At 41.0% G+C, this 15,829-nt stretch overlaps 1 protein-coding gene and 1 long non-coding RNA gene across 4 annotated transcripts in view; one reads left to right on the forward strand and one right to left on the reverse strand.

Annotated features, from left to right (window-relative positions):
• MKLN1 (muskelin 1) overlaps window positions 1–15,829 on the forward strand; it is a 376,455-nt gene that overhangs the window by 201,735 nt on the left and 158,891 nt on the right. Inside the window, exon 1 of one of the 3 annotated variants that reach the window (XM_007982951.3) lies at window positions 3,233–3,452. The exons of the other annotated variants lie outside the window; for them this stretch is intronic. The gene's annotated coding sequence lies outside the window, so the exon portion shown is untranslated. Of the gene's footprint in view, window positions 1–3,232; window positions 3,453–15,829 lie in introns of those variants that run through there. 3 annotated transcript variants of the gene reach the window in all.
• On the reverse strand, window positions 1,564–15,811 carry LOC140709696 (uncharacterized). The gene is made up of 2 exons (XR_012090424.1): window positions 14,856–15,811; window positions 1,564–3,031 (listed from the first exon to the last, which is right to left on the reverse strand). It is a non-coding gene; the product is annotated as an uncharacterized lncRNA (long non-coding RNA).

The following is a 15,829-nucleotide window of genomic DNA, read 5'->3' on the forward strand; positions in this document are numbered from 1 at the left end:
GAGAGTCAAGATGTGCTGAAGAGTACTAAGGGCCTAACTACTAGCAGCCTTCTGCAGATTTTGAAATTTCTTTTGTCTTCTATTTTATCTTAACATTGTTGACCTAAAAGGAAGAAGCTGAGGCAAAATTAATATAAATAGAGAGTTTATTTGGGACAAGCTTGAGGGTTGCCACTCAGTAACATAGATTCTAGTTGCCCTGAATACACATTCTGAGTAGCAGCAGTTACAAGTGGATTTTTTTTTTTTTTTTTGAGACAGTTTCACTCTTGTCACCCAGGCTGGAATCCAATGGTGTGATCTCGGCTCACTGCAACCTCTGCCTCCCAGGTTCAAGTGATTCTCCTGCCTCAACCTCCCAAGCAACTGGGATTACAGGCACCTATCACCATGCCCAGCTAATTTTTGTATTTTTAGTAGAGATGGGGTTTCACCTGTTGGCCAGGCTGGTCTCAAACTCCTGACCTCAGGTGATCCACCCACCTCACCCTTCCAAAGTGCTGGGATTACAGGTGTGAGCCACCACATCTAGTCCTCAGTTTTAACTGCATAAGATTTCCATAACCTTTAAACATTTTTCTATTAAAGAGCAGATTAATGCTCCAAGAAAACCCTGTTACTCTGAAACAGGGGTCCCACATCAGTGCGCTTTAAATATCAATGCTTAATTTTTAGAAAAAGTCAATAATCTCCTTCTAAAAAAAAAATAATAATAATCTTCTAATTTTAGCCAACTGTATCACATACAAAATTCTTTTAATGACATTAATCTTCCACAAACCTTTTACAACTTGCTTATACCTTCAGTTTTGTCCTATACTTCATTTTTTTAATATTGGTATTCTACTTAGGACAAAGATTTACTATCCTCTTATCATTTTGACCAAAGTCCTCTCTTAGGTAAAGGAAAAAAATTACCCTTTTCAACTTTCTTTACATCTTCTTTATATGTTTCTGGCCTAGTAGTTTTAGTTACATATATTAACCACAATGGTAACTCTTAGTAACCCTAATTTTCAGTGAAAAACCTAAGAATTAAGCGACTTTAATTACGTACCAGAGCTCAGAACAAATGATAGTGCTACGGAGACAATGCCTGGAGGATCCAACTCCTTGCAGTATACCCAAGAGGCATAGTTCAACTAGGGATGATGGGGCCCAGGCACTGTCCCCAGGGCCACTTGTCTAGTACTCAGAATCTAAAGGCTGAAATCCAAAGATATAAGCTCACAGACAAATTAAGCAAATATCAAAAAATAACATAAAAGCAATGGCCTTAACGACCTTAAAACATTTAGTAGAGACAGTATAAACCAGTCTGACCAACAGATCTAGGCAAACACGTCTAAATTAAAATTTGAAGATGTTTCTATTTTACTTTACCAATAATTTAAAAACTATCTTAGTTTAAACCCAAGATTACTAAAGTCAAGGGACCGTGAAAAGCATTTGGGTTGGTTATATTATTTATAAGCACTTTTTCTATAAGTCAATGGTACCATGTAGACAATATATAAACAGACATGTATACATGTACACATAAATCACCCAGACACAGATAATGACTTTATAGCTTTAATTTAAAAATTTTAGCCACATTGAAACTGCTGGTGAACTGAGGTAAGAAAAACAAAACAAAACCAAGCAGAGAAAAAAAATTTTAGTCATGAGACTGGTAAAACTCACTAGTTTAATAGGACAGTTAGATTCAAACTGTACCTTTGTAAATGGAAAAGTTTAAAGTTCAAAGGAAAAAAGTTTTCTTGACTCTGGAAGAAGCTGAGGCTTGTACTGAGTTTTAGAGAAAATGGGGTAGTAAATTTATATCTCAAAGCACAAAGAGAAAGAATTTAAGCCTTTTCAAGGAGGAGTTTGGGTATGTTGGAGGAAAATTAAAAATGGATGCCAAGGTAACATGAAATCACAGGAATCTATCATTGGATTTTATAAGGAGACCTATTTCACTTAGATAAGTAGCTTTTAATGTAGTCTGTTTTCCAGTTGGATCACTGACCTCAGGGCAGAGCCCATTAAGGAACAGGGTCAACAAAACATTTAGAGTTTTTAGAGCCTAATAATTTAAATATGTGAAAAGCAGGTGCAATTGAAGGCAGAGCATCTAGATCTTTAAAAATTAAGCATTCCATTTTTAGGCTGAATCCTGGGTCCCCAAAAAGAGGGGAAATACCATGGGACTGGGCCATGCAACACTTCCATGGTGTACTTCAATACAAAAACATTTCTCTAAGTATTTAAACCATGCCTTTCTTATCTTAATGAGCAAAGAAACCAGTAACTCCCTGTAGTAATAATAATAACCATTCACTGTAAACAACTTCTGTCAGTCAACTCCAATATTATAATTCTCATCAGTAACTTGCCAGCCATCACACACACAAAGGTTAAGTGTTCTTTAACAGAACAGAATAATATCCAGTACGCATAAAAGCCAAAGGGATCAGGTGACATGACACAAAAGAGAGCAGAGTTTTGTGCTGGAAACTGTCATGAAATCTCTCCATGACTCTTCAGACTCCACAGGAAGACAGAAGAACCCAGAAAGAGTGAGAGGCATCTTTTTCTGTCTTCCTTAAGGGGTCTGAGTCATTAGAAGTCTCCTCTAGATCCTTTCATGTGGTACTGAAGACAGCAGAGAGTGGGACGAGGTTGAGTCTCATTTTTGTTTGTTTGTTTGTTTGTTTTTGAAACGAAGTCTTGCTCTGTCGCCCAGGCTGGAGTGCAGTGGTGCAATCTTGGGTCACTACAAGCTTCGCCTCCCAGGTTCACTGCCATTATCCTGTCTCACCCTCCTGAGTAGCTGGGACTACAGGCACCTGCCACCACGCCCAGCTAATTTTTTGTATTTTTAGTAGAGACCAGGTTTCACTGTGTTAGCCAGGATGGTATCGATCTCCTGACATCGTGATCCGCCTGCCTCGGCCTCCCAAAGTGCTGGGATTATAGGCATGAATCACCATGTCCGGCCCTGGTTTGTTCGTTTTGAGAGAGAGGGTCTCTCTGTTCTGTGATACTGAAAGAAAAATAAAAAAATAGAAACAGGGTCTCACTCTGTCACACAAGTGGGAGTGCAGTGTGGCATGATTACAGTTCATGTAGTCTTGACACATTCTGGGCTTAAATGATCCTCCCACCTCAGCTTCCTAAGCAGCTGGGACTACAGGCATGCACCACCATGCCTAGCTAAGTTTTGCTTTTACTTTTTGTAGAGACAGGGACTCATTACATTGCCCAGGCTGGACTCAAGCAACCTTCCACTGTGGCCTCCCAAAGTGGTCTGGGATTACAGGCAGGAGCCACCACGCCTGCACGAATCTGTTTTTAATGAAGCTGGCTTTTGACTATGGAGTTCTTAAACACTTTTCGAGGAGGGGCCAAGATGGCTGAATAGAAACAGCTCCGGTCTGCAGTTCCCAGCAAGACCAACGCAGAAGGTAGGTGATTTCTGCATTTCCAACTGAGGTACCCAGTTCATCTCATTGGGACTGGTTAGACAATGGGTGTAACCCACGGAGAGCAAGCAGAAGCAGGGTGGGGCATTGCTTCACCCAGGAAGTGCGAGGAGCGGGGGGACCTCCCTGCCCCACCTATGGGAAGCCATGAGGGACTGTGCTACTCAGCCTGGGTACTATGCTTTTCCCATGGTTTTTGCAATCCAGAGATCAGGAGATTCCTTCATGAGCCTACACCACCAGGGCCCTGGGTTTCAAGCACAAAACTGAGAGGCTGTTTGGGCAGGCACTGAGCTAGTTGCAGGAGTTTTTTTCTCGTACCACAGTGGTGCCTGGAACCCCAGCGAGACAGAACCGTTCACTCCCCTGGAAAGGGGGCTGAAGCCAGGAAGTCAAGTGGTCTTGCTAAGAGGATCCCACTCCCATGGAGCCCAGCAAGCTAAGAACCACTGGCTTGAAATTCTCACTGCTAGCACAGCAGTCTGAAGTCGACCTGGGATGATTGAGTTTGGTGGGGGGAGGGGCATCTGCCATTACTGAGGCTTTAGTAGGCAGTTTTCCCCTCACAGTGCTAAGGAGACTGGGAGGTTTGGACTGGGCAGAATTCACCACAGCATGGCAAAGCAGTTGTGGCCAGACTGCTTCTCTAGATTCTTCCTCACTGGGCAGGGCATCTCTGAAGGAAAGGTAACAGCCCCAGTCAGGGGCTTACAGATAAAACTCTCATCTCCATGGGACAGAGCACTGGATTGTCCCCAGAGCACTGGGGAGGGGCAGCTGTGGGCACAGCTTCAGCAGACTTAAGCTTTCCTGCCTGCTGGCTCTGAAGAGAGCAGCTGCTCCTGACAAAAGATATTCTCCCAACACAGTGTACCAGCTCTGCTAACGGACGAAGTGCCTCCTCAGGTAGGTCCCTGACCCCCAAGCCTCCTGACTGGGAGAAACCTCCCAACAGGGGTTGACAGACACTTCATATAGGAGAGCTCTGGCTGGCATCAGACTGGTGGTCCTCTAGGACAAAGATTACAGAGGAAGGAGCAGGCAGCAATATTTGCTGTTCTGCAGCCTCCACTGGTGATATCCAGGCAAATAGGGTGTAGAGGTGACCTTTAGCAAACTGCAGCAGACTTGCAGAAGAGGGGCCTGTCAGAAGAAAAACTAACAAACAGAAAGCAACAACCACATCAACAAAAAAAGACTCCCACACAAAAACCCCATCCAAATGTCATCTGCTTCAAAGATCAAAGGTAGATAAATCCATAAAGATGAGGAAAAGCCAGCACAAAAACACTGAAAATTCCAAAAACCAGAATGCCTCTTCTCCTCCAAATGATCGCAACTCCTCTCCAGCAAGAACACAAAACTGGATGGAGAATGAGATTAACAAATTGACAGAAGTAGGCTTCAGAAGGTGGGTAATAACAAACACCTCTGAGCTAAAGGAACATGTTCTAACCCAATTCAGGGAAGCTAAGAATCTTGATAACTGGTTACAGGAACTGTTAACTAGAATAACCAGTTTAACGAGGAACATAAATGACCTGATGGAGCTGAAAAAAACAGCACGAGAATTTGGTGAAGCATACACAAGTATCAATAGTTGAATCAGTCAAGTGGAAGAAAGGATATCAGAGATTGAAGGTCACCTTGCTGAACTAAGGTGTAAAGACAAGATTAGAGAAAAAAGAATGAAAAGGAACGAACAAAGCCTCCAAGAAATATGGGGCTATGTGAAAAGACCAAACGTATGATTGATTGGTGTATCTGAAAGTGATGGGGAGAATGGAACCAAGTTGGAAAACACACTTCAGGATATTATCCAGAACTTCCCCAACCTAGCAAGACAGGCCAACATTCAAATTCAGGAAATACAGAGAATACCACTAAGATACTCCTTGAGAAGATCAACCCCAAGACACATAATCATCAGATTTTCCAAGGTTGAAATGAAGGAAAAATGTTAAGGGCAGTCAGAGAGAAAGTTCAGGTAGCCTACAAAGAGAAACCCATCAGACCAACAGCAGATCTCTCTGCAGAAATCCTACAAGCCAGAAGAGAATGGGGGCCAATATTCAACATTCTTAAAGAAACGAATTTTCAACCCAGAATCTCATACCCAACCAAACTAAGCTTCTTAAGCAAAGGAGAAATAAAGTCCTTTCCAAAGAAGCAAATGCTGAGGGATTTTGTCACCAGCAGGCCAGTCTTACAAGAGCTCCTGATGGAAGCACTAAATATGGAAAGAAAAAACCGGTACCAGCCACTGCAAAAACACACCAAAATATAAAGACCAGTGACACTATGAAGAAACTGCATCAACTAATGTGCAAAATAACCAGCTAGCATCATGATGACAGGATCAAATTCACATATAATAATATTAACCTTAAATATAAATAGGCTGAACACCCTAATTAAAAGACACAGACTGAATAAAGAGTCAAGACACTTCAGTGTGCTGTATTTAGGAGACCCATCTCACGTGCAAAGACATATATAGGCTCAAAATAAAGGGACAAAGGAATATTTACCAAGCAAATGGAAAGCAAAAAAAAAAAAAAAAGCAGGGGATGCAATCCTAGTCTCTGATAAAACAGACTTTAAACCCAAAAAGTTCAAAAAAGACAAGGGCATTACAGAATGGTAAAGGGATCAATGCAACAAGAAGAGTTAACTATCCTAAATATATATGCACTCAATACAGAAGCACGCAGATTCATAAACAAGTTCTTAGAGACCTACAAAGAGACTTAGACTCCCACACAATAATGGGAGACTTTAACACCCCACTGTCAATATTAGACAGAGCAACAAGACAGAAAATTAACAAGGATATTCAGGACTTGAACTCAGCTCTGGATCAAGTGGATTTAACAGACATCTATAGAACTCTCCACCCCAAATCAACAGAATATACATTCTTCTCAGTACCACATGGCAGTTATTCTAAAATTGACCGCATAATTGGAAGTAAAACATTCCTCAGCAAATGCAAAATAATGGAAATCATAACAAACAGTCTCTCAGACCACAGTGCAATTAAATTGGAACTCAGGATTAAGAAACTCACTCAAAACTGCACAATTACATGGAAATTGAACAACCTACTCCTGAATGACTCCTGGATAAATAACAAGATTAAGGGAGATAACGAAGTTCTTTGAAACCAATGAGAACAAAAAGACAACATACCAGACTCTCTGGGACACAGCTAAAGCAGTGTTAAGACAGAAATTTATAGTACCAAATGCCCATATCAGAAAGCTGGAAAGATCTGAAATTGTCACACTAAAATCACAATTAAAAGAACTAGAGAAGCAAGAGCAAACAAATTCAAAAGCTAGCAGAAGGCAAGAAATAACTAAGATCAAAGCAGAACTGAAGGAGATAGAGACACGAAAAACTCTTCAAAAAATCAATGAATTCAGAGTAGTTTTTTGAAAAAATTAACAAAATAGACCACTAGCTAGACTAACAAAGAAGAGAGAAGGATCAAACACACACAATAAAAAATGATAAAAGGGATATTACCTCTGATCCCACAGAAATACAAATTACCATAAGAGAATACTATAAACACCTCCTCGTAAATAAACTAGAAAATCTAGAAGAAATACATTCCTGGACACATACACCCTCCCAAGACTAAACCAGGAAGAAGTTGAATCCCTGAATAGACCAATAACAGGTTCTGAAATTGAGGCAGTAGTTAATAGCCTACCAACCAAAAAAAGCCCAGGACCAGACGGACTGACAGCCAAATTCTACCAGAGGTACAAAGAGGAGCTGGTACTATTCCTTCTGAAACTATTCCAAACAACAGAAAAAGAGGGACTCCTCCCTAACTCATTTTATGAGGCCAGTGTCCTCCTGATACCAAAACCTGGCAGAGACACAACAAAAAAAGAAAATTTTAGGCCAATAACCCTGATGAACATTGATGTGAAAATCCTCAATAAAATACTGGCAAACCGAATCCAGCAGTACATCAAAAAGCTTATCCACCACGATCAAGATGTCTTCATCCTTGGGATGCAAGGCTGGTTCAACATACACAAATCAACAAATGTAATCCATCACGTAAATAGAACCAATGACAAAAACCACATGGTTATCTCAATAGATGCAGAAAAGGCCTTCAATGAAATTTAACATCTCTTCATGTTGAAAACTGTCAATAAGCTAGGTATTGATAGAACGTATCTCAAAATAGTAAGAGCTACTTATGATAAACCCATAGCTAATATCATACTGAATGGGCAAAAGCTGGAGGCATTCCCTTTGAAAACCGGCACAAGACAAGGATGCCCTCTCTCACCACTCCTATTCAACATAGTATTGGAAGTTCTGGCCAGGGCACTCAGGCAAGTGAAAGAAATAAAGGGTATTCAAATAGGAAAAGAGGAAGTCAACTTGTCTCTTTGCAGATGACATGATTATATATTTAGAAAACCCATTGTCTCAGCCCCAAAATCGCCTTAAGCTGACAGGCAACTTCAGCAAAGTCTCAGGATACAAAATCAATGTGCAAAAATCACAAGCATTCCTATACACCAATCATAGAGAACAGAGAGACAAATCACGAGTGAACTCCCATTCACAATTGCTACAAAGAGAATAAAATACCTAGGAATACAATTTACAAGGGACGTGAAGGACCTTTTCAAGAACTGCAAACCACTGGTCAAGGAAATGAGAGGACACAAACAAATGGAAAAAAATTCCATGCTCATGGATAGGAAGAATCAATATCATGAAAATGGCCATACTGCCCAAAGTAATTTATAGATTCCATGCTATTCCCATCAAGCTACCATTGAGTTTCTTCGCAGAATTAGAAAAAACTACTTTAAATTTCATATGGAACCAAAAAAGAGCCTGCATAGCCAAGACAATCATAAGCAAAAATAACAAAGTTGGAGGCATCACACTACCTGACCTCAAACTATACTACAAGGCTACAGTAACCAAAACGTCATGATACTGGTACCAAAACAGACATATAGACCAATGGAACAGAACAGAGACCTCAGAAATAACACCACACATCTACAACCATCTGATCTTTGACAAACCTGACAAAAACAAGCAATGAGGAAAGGATTCCCTGTTTAATAAATGGTGCTGGGAAAACTAGCCATATGCAGAAAACAGAAACTGGACCCCTTCCTTACACCTTATACAAAAATTAACTCAAGATAGATTAAAGACTTAAATGTAAAATCCAAAACCATAAAAACCCTAGAAGAAAACCTAGGCGATACCATTTAGGACATAGGCATGGGCAAAGACTTCATGACTAAAACACCAAAAGCAACTGCAACAAAAGCAAAAACTGACAAATGGGATCTAATTAAACCAAAGAGCTTCTGCACAGCAAAAGAAACTATCACCAGAGTGAACAGGCAACCTACAGAATGAGAGAAAAATTTTGCAATCTACCCATGTGTCAAAGGTCTAATATCCAGAATCTACAAGGAACTTAAACAAATTTTCAAGAAAAAAACAAACAACCCCATCAAAAAGTGGGCAAAGAATATGAACAGACACTTCCAAAAGAAGAGATTTATGTGGCCAAAAAACATGAAAAAAAGCTCATCATCACTGGTCATTAGAGAAATGCAACTCAAAACCACAGTGAGATGCTATCTCATGCCAGTTACAATGGCAATTATTAAAAAGTCAGCAAACAACAGATGCTGGCAATGCTGTGGAGAAACAGGAAAGCTTTTACACTTGTTGGTGAGAGTGTAAATTAATCCAACCATTGTGATTGTGGAAGACAGTGTGGTGATTCCTCAAGGATCTAGAACCAGAAATACCATTTGACCCAGCAATCCCATTACTGGGTATATACTGAAAGAGTTATAAATCATTCTGGTATAAAGACACACGCACATGTATGTTTGCTGCAGCACTTTACAACAGCAAAGACTTGGAACCAACCCAAATGCCCATCAATGATAGGCTGGATAAAGAAAATGTGGCACATATACACCATGGAATACTATGCAGCCATAAAAAAGAACGAGTTCATGTCCTTTCCAGGGACATGGATGAAGCTGGAAACCATCATTCTCAGCAAATTAACACAGGAACAGAAAACCAAACACCACATGTTCTCACTCATAAATGGGAGTTGAACAATGAGAACACATGGACACAGGGAGGGGAACATCACACACCAGGGCCAGTCAGGGAGTGGGGCCAAGGGGAGGGAGAGCATTAGGGCAAATACCTAAAGCACGTAAGGCTTAAAACCTAGATGACAGTTGGTAAGTGTAGCACACAACCATGGCACATGTATACCTATGTAACAAACCTGCACATTCTGCACATGTATCCCAGAATTTAAAGTAAAATTTAAAAAAAAAAAAAGAAAAACTTTTCAAATCTCTTATTATCAGGTAATTAGCCAGCACAAATAGCTGTTATTCCTGGCTTTTGAACTTTAAAAAAAAAAAAAAAAAAAAAAAAAAAAAAGATATGCTTCCAAATGACTCACCAAGGTGAACCAGTAAGCCTTAATCAACGTTATGACTTAACCAAGGATGCATGGGGCATCTCCAAAGGAGGTGCAACACAGTCCTCACAAGACCCAGAATCACCCCACAGACAGCTCAAAGAAAGGAGTTTAGCCACAAGTGAAGTACAATTCACATTTCTGTCTGGTCATGATTTCTAGGATCTCAGCTTCTCGGCTGGGTACTCATGAAGGCCCAGATGGTCTGTATGTCTCACAAATGGAAAAAGACAGGAAATCAAAAGTTGTCCATGGAAGGGATAAGGATCAATTACAAATGGTATCCCAAAAGGTCAAGAATCATACAATACTTTAAAACAAATGAGATTAGCTCCCTGGCCAGGAATTGAACTCAGGCTACAGTGGTGAAAGCACCAAATCCTAGCCATTTTACCCTGGGTGGAGTGTTTTCTTTGTTTTTGTTTTTGTTTGTGTATTTGTTTTTTGGTAAATCTTGCAAGGAATCCAAAGCAGGCAGTTTAAGCATTTAAGGATTTTATCTTGTTTTAGATCTGATCTCATCTGGAATGCTGCTTAGCTAATTCCCTGAATGTTAGCATTTTAAAGACATGATAAGATTTAAAGGGTACTGTCTGATAGTGGGTCAATAAATCAGTGTGTATTCGTTCATTCTCACACTGCTATAAAGAACTACCCGAGACTGCATAATTTATAAATAAAAGAGGTTTAATTGACTCAGAGTTCTGAATGGCTGGGGAGGCCTCAGGAAACCTACAATCATGGTGGAAGGTGAAGGAAAAGCAAGCACCTTCTTCACAAGGCAGCAAGAGAGAGAAAGCCAGAAAGGGAACTGCCAAACACTTTTAAACCATCAGATCTCGTGAGAACTCCCTCACTATCATGAGAACAGCATGGGGAAAACCGCCTCCATGATCCAATCACCTCCTACCAGGCTTCTCCCCCAACACATGGGAATTACAAATTGAGATATTTGGTTGGAAACACTGAGCCAGACCATATCACAGTGTCATTCACTAGACCTGGTTAGAAAAGGTTTTGATGGATCTGCATTTTTATAGTCTCAGCAGTCTTATTCCCGTTCTGTTGTTGTTCTACTTGTTCCTTCTGCTCTAAATTTAAATTCATTTCCCCTGAGAGAAGGAAATATGTACATTGTGAAATTTTTAAAAATCTCTGCCTAAGAAATGTATGGAGGCCAAGAGAAGAAGCAGAAAGGGATGAGTTCAGATCACAGAGCTGGAAGAAAAAGGAGGATCTGGAGGTGAAAGGGAGAAAGACTCCGAAGTCTTTTTAAATAGTTTCAAATATCCCTTTGTTTACCTCTTGAATGAAAGTGATTTTTTCTTTCAGGATTTCTTTTAGAAGTTTTTAGGTGCCAGTGAAAGTCAGTCTCATATTTACATGTCTGGTTCTAAAACCAGCTCTTTCCAATGGTGTATACAAATAAATTACTTTAGGTATATCAAAAGATGCCCATTTTTGGTCATTGTTGCCTATGATCATTCCAGGTTAGATGGGTCTGCTTTCCCAGATACTACAAGAGAGTACCCCATAAATCGTATATGTAATTCCAGCAGGTATTTCTAAAAAGAATGTTGGGTTTTGAACACTCTTATTATTGATTTCTCATAATTCAGGAACTTTTCAAAGGTGACCAAAGCCAGGAATGTGTTTAGGATCAAACTGTGGCATGTCTTGGACTGTCTCTAATTGTCAGATGGCAACAGAGTCCTCAAGGTATGGGGGACCAGACCCTCATATTACGTCCATCTGGAAGAGCAAAAGGGGCATACATTTCAGTTAGGAACTAACAGGAATTGGTTAAAATTAAAGACTAATTCAGAATTTTCAAGTGATAGGAAACAACTGCTATCTCAAAGGCATACAATATAAAATGAAACCACTGGTGCCTAAGTGCCAGTTCTTTCACTCAAACCTGTGCTGTGAGACAGAGGTGAAAAAACCTTGACCCAAACCCCTGGTTCTGAAGCAGAGGCAGAAAAACCAGGACCTGCACCTCTGCTGTAAGACAGAGCGGGCAAAAAGGCAGAGCTTTTTACCCGGATCTTCTGTCCAAAGACAGAGACCGAAGCCCTCACACTTAAAGGAAAGAAAGGGTTTGAAAAACAGCCCAAATAAAGTCTAGGCCTTCAACCCAAGAGTGGGAGGTCCACATTCAGGAGAACTCGCCTGAAACACCTGACGAGACTTCTGAAGGCAGAGAGTTCACACTGGTAGCAAGCGCTGCTTTCAGAGAGAAACACCAGGTGTGTGGGGGAATTACTCCGTATCCTGCTGACTTACTCTAGATGTTTGACCTAAAAGGAAGAAGTTGAGGCAAAATTAATGTAAGTTGGGAGTTTATTTGGGCCAAGCTTGATGACCGCAACTCGGGAACATAGATTCAAGTTGCCTTGAATATACACTCTGAGTAGCAGCAGTTGCAAGTGGATTTTTAAAGGGAAAAATGAGGCAGTTCCTGAGGTATTTACCAAGAATTTACATTAAAATAAAACAAGATACTGATTGGCTACACATTATGAAACTATAGGATGTGGGTTATAATGTCTGGTGCAGCATTAATCAGTAGGTTAATGTTTAGCTTCTGTGGCAATAGTAAGCAGTTTCAAGAGACAAATACACAGCTTAAAAGTGGGGGAGAAGGACGGGATCGCTGTTTCACTTTAATGCCTCTCTGGGCCTCATAATTTAAAAGGATTTGCATTCCTCAGATAAAGTTATTTTCTTAACATTCAAAAAAATTCGGCTCAGTATCATAACTATCTGTATTTATGTTAACATAGGAATGCTTTAAATTATTTTGCCATTTATAAAATTTGTGATGCAGGAAAGCCACGCTATCCTGTGTCTTTACCTTCTGAGTAGCAATTATACCTCCGGGATACAGGTTTGTAGTCTGAGAAGTGCTGGCATTTTTTTTTCCCTTTGCAACGCAAAAGTCTCTAATTCAAGTTCTCTTTTAGCATTATTCATTCATTCTTTGATAAATATTTACTGAACATCTTCTATTTGCTAGACACATCAACAGGACTGAGGATACAACTATGTGAACAAGATATGTATGACTCTTATCTTCATGGGAGCTATCATTTAGAGAGAAAGAAAGAGAAATAAAGAGGAAATTAAAATATATTGTGATGTGTGCAAAGATAAAGAGGGAAACTTAGAGTGCTAAGAGAAATGTAAAAAATGTTACCTATCTTGTGTTAGCTTGCGTAGGAAAAAAAAAAATGAAGAAAACGGTCACCTAATCCCAAAGCAGATGATGAAGAAAGATTTTCGGACAGACGCAGTGACTCACACCCGTAATCTCAGCACTTTGGGAGGCCAGGCTGAGGCAGGAGGATCGCTTGAGCCCAGGAGTTCAAGACCAGCCTGGGCAACAGAGGGAAACCCTGTGTCTACAAAAAAATCAAAAAAGTCACTTGGTGTGGTGACGTCTGCCTACGGTCCCAGCTACATGGGAGGCTGAGGGAGGATGATCCTTTAAACCCAGGAGGTCAAGGCTGCAGTGAGCCATGTTCATGTGACTGCACTGCATCCTGGGTGACAGAGTCAGAGTGAGACCCCATCTCAAAAAAAAAAAGAAAACCAAAAAACTTTCCAGGACCAAATAGTCTACAGGATGAGCTGGAGTTAGCCAGGTAAAGTATGGTAAAGAATATTCCAAGCCTGGCTTAGAGTAAGCCCTGGAGGCTACAGAGAACATGGACTCTATGGGAACAAATTCAGTGTGCTAGTGAGTGGACAGATGTTAAAAGCGCAAAGGAGAAAGATGCGGGGTGGGGGCGAGGGAAGCTGGAGAGAAAAATCAAGGCAGATTATGAAGGGCCTCTGTTAAACAGTTTAGAAGGGGGCTGAAAGTTACCAAAAGGATTTAAGCCTAAGAAGAACTAGTTAATATGTGTTTTTTAAGAAGATTGCTCAGGAACTATGTCTGGAAAAGAACAAGGACTTGACTTACATTAAGGTAAAAAGTGGAATTAGAAAATCTGGGGCCCAAAGGAATTCAAGTGAGTTAATTCTTCCCCTTTAAAGTGTCTATTTTCTCCAAAGATAACCACCATATCCTCTCTGGGGCTAACATTCTCTGGCCCTTTCCCATTGTCTCTGGCAGCTCCCAACCCAAGTCACAAGGGTTACAGCATTCCCTTAAGGAACACATACTTTTCCAACCTGCTGCAGCACACAGAGCACATGTAATTTTTTATTTTACTGTATTTTATTTATTTTTCCAAGACAGAGTTTCACTGTGTTTCCCAGGCTGGAGTGCAGTGGTGTGATCTTGGCTTGCTGCAACTTCTGCCTCCTGGGTTCAAGTGATTCTCATGCCTCAGCCTCCCAAGTAGATGGGATTATAGGTGTATGTCACCACACACAGCTAACTTTCGTATTTTTAGTAGAGACGGGGTTTCACCATGTTGACCACTCTGGTCTTGAACTCCTGACCTCAGGTGATCCGCCTGCCTCGGCCTCCCAAAATGCTGGGATTACAGGTGTGAGCCACCGTGCCTGGCCAAGCACATAAAATTTTAAAGGTGAACATACTTGTGGCCTTTCTTATTTTATTTTTGTTATTTTAGAGATGGGGGTCTTGCTATGTTGACCAGGCTGGTCTCAAACTCCTGGGCTCAAGTGATCCTCCCACGTGGACCTTCCAAAGTGCTGGGATTATAGGCGTAAGCCACTGTGCCCAGCCTGACCTTTCTATTTGGCTTTTTTGATCTGATATCCTAGTAGAGCCTATCATTAAATTTCCACCTATAGAAACAGGAAGTCAGGAAAGGACTTGAGGGAGTTTCGGCAGGTTAATGATTACAACGGGAAGAGAATACAATTATTGAGGTGTTTTGACTCACTTGGTCATTTCCTGAGAAACTCTGCTTGAATTTTTCCACTCTTCAGGTGGAGATTATGACACTGTCCAGGCTTTCAGGAGTCTAACCTCTTAGACAATAAAAGACATACTCTTTGGTAACTGCAGTGGCTAAGCCAAGGAATAAATATGCATAACTACGACAAACAGGTACTTGATGAGAACATTATCTAAAACTGCCAGATATTTAGACCAAGTGCTCTTTTTGTTATCAGAAGCTGGTATGATGTCCATATGGTTTTCAGAGCTGCTGTTGCCTCTAAGAAGAAGGAATAGTCTTTTTCCTGAACTTCTCTCTCGCTGAACTTTTAGGCTACAATTATGTCAGTTCAAAGTGGGCAGATTTGCCAACTGAAAAAATGATGACACGCAGCTTCCCAACTCGGTCTGTGGGTGAACGTCATTCCCGAGGAAACCAATGCCACAAGATTAGTAGGACGCGGATCACAAGAAATGTTTACAATGCAGGGCATCACAGACTGCAAACCAAACAGGGTAGGAGGACACGGGACCATTTCCTTTTCCTGTCTCCATCTGACTCTGGCAGGCGGGGACAAGACATTTAAAACCAGGACCATTCCAGGAGGACAACACATGAGCTACTGCCCTCCAGCTCCTTTCAGTGTTGTTTCCGTAAAGGACTTACAAACTGGCGAGGGCGGTGGCTTCCAAAAGCGCACAGGCGTGCCTTTTCCAACTTAGTCTTCTTATTTTCCCTTTCTGCTCCATAACTACAACGTGTTTCTGTTCGTAATCATCTTGGCTTGTCCTTACCTCTGCTTGTAAGAAAAGTCTTTTGCGCCATTCCCCTCCAAGCCCCAGGGAAGAGCCTGGAAAAGCGCTTACACCTCAGACCCAGTGTCGCTCGGCCGTCAAGGAGCGAGCCACGTAGAAAAACCCGAGATAGGACCGTGGCCCCTAGCTGGACCCGGGTAAGGATGCGGGGCAGGGAGCGCA

Source organism: Chlorocebus sabaeus, chromosome 21 (assembly GCF_047675955.1).
Source record: "Chlorocebus sabaeus isolate Y175 chromosome 21, mChlSab1.0.hap1, whole genome shotgun sequence".
Taxonomy (NCBI): Eukaryota; Metazoa; Chordata; class Mammalia; order Primates; family Cercopithecidae; genus Chlorocebus; species Chlorocebus sabaeus.